Raw genomic sequence first — 2,703 nt, 5'->3', positions numbered from 1 at the left:
GGGACCTTTACAACGGGTGTGCTCACATCCGTTGTGGCCGGCCCCCTGGCACCAAGAATCGGGCTTGTCACAGTAAGAGGAGAGATTGCGAGCCTYGAGGGAGTCACTGGTACATCGCCTTCCTCATCCCGCTCCTGTCGGACTGATATTCCAGCTCCGACATTTGCGGGCGATTCGGCAGATGGCAGCACCTCGTAAACCTCAGGCAGGTCTTTTACGCAATCAAAAAAGGAGGGGAGATCTCTCTCCCTCTCCCTGTCATAAGCCGAGTTAAAAAAGGTCAAATTTTGCGTCAGGTGGACCCCATCACTCAATGTTATCACTGCAGGCTGCGGCACTGCAGGCTCCGGGAAGRTCTCTCCCGTTTGGGTTCTCACCGAAATGAAATTCACAACCCACTTGGGGTTGGAAAACATGTCTGCGGGGGTTCAGATACACCCAGAAGAACCAATCCCCCAAGTTCGACTGGTGCACCTTTGGAAATGAGCCCTCAGGCAAAGAGCTTTGGACACGCAAATCAGATAACCTGCGGTCGAGAATTTGCGTCGCCTAGAATACTATTGATTGGACGGTGAACTCAATCAATAGAGTATAACACACTCTCTGGGGCAGAGGCCAGCTCGGTTACCCAAATAATGGGCATCCGGTGGGACCATGGGGAGGTGTGGCCTCTGCAGCTAAGTCCAGTTAGTAACTATGGTCCCGTCTTTAAAGAGTCATAGTTACTCCTGCTGTTTGCCCGCACTTCATTGAATTTCTTCACTTTGACATTCAGAGCACTGGGCAGAAATCACATCACGCCAGCATCCACTGTGCACTTGCACAGTCAGATTCCCCTGGTCCACACCAGTTCTAAGTCAGCTGCTAGGTGGAGGCCGAGGCAGGGCACGAGTCTGGGATCCTGGCTCTCCTCCGCTAAACCATCGAAGGTAGCCACAGGTAGGCCACTACCTGGCCCCACTCTCCTTCCTCCGCGAGTCCCAGCAGCCACCCTTAGCCCTGCAGATGGCTGGAGGAGGAGCAGTGGTGGCTGCTGGGGCTCAGGGAGGAGGGAGGGAGGGGCCAGGCAGTGCCTGCCACAGCTGGGGCGATCCACTGGAAGGGTCTGGCAACCAGAGTCACTGACTCGTGCTCCCTTGGGTGTGGTGCACAGGGATTTGTCCAGCCACAGCGCACACCTACCTCTGCTTTGTTCCCCAACTCGTCTGCCCTAGCTCTTAGAGCCAAACCTTATTCTGAAGGATACGGATCCCACTTGCTGACTTCCTTTACCTCCATTGTTCCAACATGCCAGAGGTTGTTCACCTTGGAGACCTGCTGCAGATACGGGTATGGCCCAGGGTGAGATTTACACTTTCTCCCCTACATTGTCACAGAACAATGAGAGCTCACTGGACGTCCCTGGAACCACCACGCTTTCCAAGGTGCAAGCCCCTCTCTCAGGCTGAACCCATTCCAGGGCACCTAGCACTTCACAAACAGAAGAGAACTCTCCCTGGGGCTCCAGATGGCTTCTCCAGGATAGGTTCCAGTACCACACTGGACACCTCGTGGCACCCATCTCCGCCACTCTGGATTCAGGCATCTAAACCTGACTCGCTTTCGATTGGCTGAGGGCAATGGAGGCCATTGCCCATTGCTTTGGAATGGTGCTTGCCTGTCGCTTAGGCCTGACTGACCCATGTTCAACTGCTGTTCACATGGAACCCTGCTCCACTTCGGCCTTCAAAGCTCTCGTTTGAATATTTGCTACAAGATCTGCACCTGCAGCAGCTCCACCCAGGCCCACACCCCAGGCTTCAAGGCACACCGCAGCTGCCCTCCTACTCATCATGATATAGCCCATGTGGCTTTGCATTGCCTGCGACGGCTGGGTATGGGCCCAACGCTCCAGCACCATCCATTTTCAGGGCTACTTGATTAGGCAGGTGAGTTGTTACACACTCCTTAACAGGTTCCGACTTCCATGGCCACCGTCCTGCTGTCTATATCAACCAACACATTTTCTGGGGTCTGATGAGAACTGTCATTGGATGCCTTAACCTGGCGTTCAGTTCATCCCATAGCGCCTGTTCTGCTTACTGAAAGTGGCCCACTAAGCACTCCCATTCCACAGCCCGGCTCCACGCCATCAATTCATGCCCATCACTAATTAGCTGTCTTGGCTATTTACAAACCATGGAAATCTATGGAACCTTATTGTGAGTTGATTTGAGCAGTGGCCTGTCCGCCAAGTCAAATCCAGAGACTGTCATTTGGGGACCAGATCTCCACVTCCCAATGTACAGGCTCAACTGCAAGGGAACTTGTATTCCATGTTCCCTCTCCACATCAGCAAGCCAGAGGTTGAGATCATTTTGGCCCCAAGACCTCTTATCATTCATTTTACCATGTAAAACGGCTGCCCATGAGTGCTAGCTATCCTGAGGGAAACTCTGGAGGGAACCAGCTACTAGATGGTTTGATTAGTCTTTCATCCCTACACCTGCGTCGGACAACTGATTTACATGTCAGGACCATTACAGAGCTCCCTCTGGGTTTTCTCTGGCTTCACTCTGCCCAGGCCTAGTTCACCATCTTTCGAGTCCTAGCACAGACGCTCATGCTCCACCTCCCTGACAGATGGGCGAGATGGGCCACTAGTACACCCTTGCCTCTGCCTCGAGATCCCACCTCAGGCAGCATGTCTGCACTTCTCCTGGG

General features: G+C 53.6%; 1 pseudogene; it reads right to left on the bottom strand.

Annotated features, from left to right (window-relative positions):
• Positions 1–1,288: 1,288 nt before the first annotated feature.
• On the bottom strand, positions 1,289–2,703 carry LOC146584914 (28S ribosomal RNA; annotated as a pseudogene).

The sequence above is a fragment of the Rhea americana genome, unplaced genomic scaffold (genome assembly GCF_003343005.1).
Source record: "Rhea americana isolate MKP2758 unplaced genomic scaffold, rheAme1 scaffold_889, whole genome shotgun sequence".
Taxonomy (NCBI): Eukaryota; Metazoa; Chordata; class Aves; order Rheiformes; family Rheidae; genus Rhea; species Rhea americana.
Note: the sequence above shows the minus strand (reverse complement) of the source record. Positions and strands in the feature narration are given on the sequence as shown.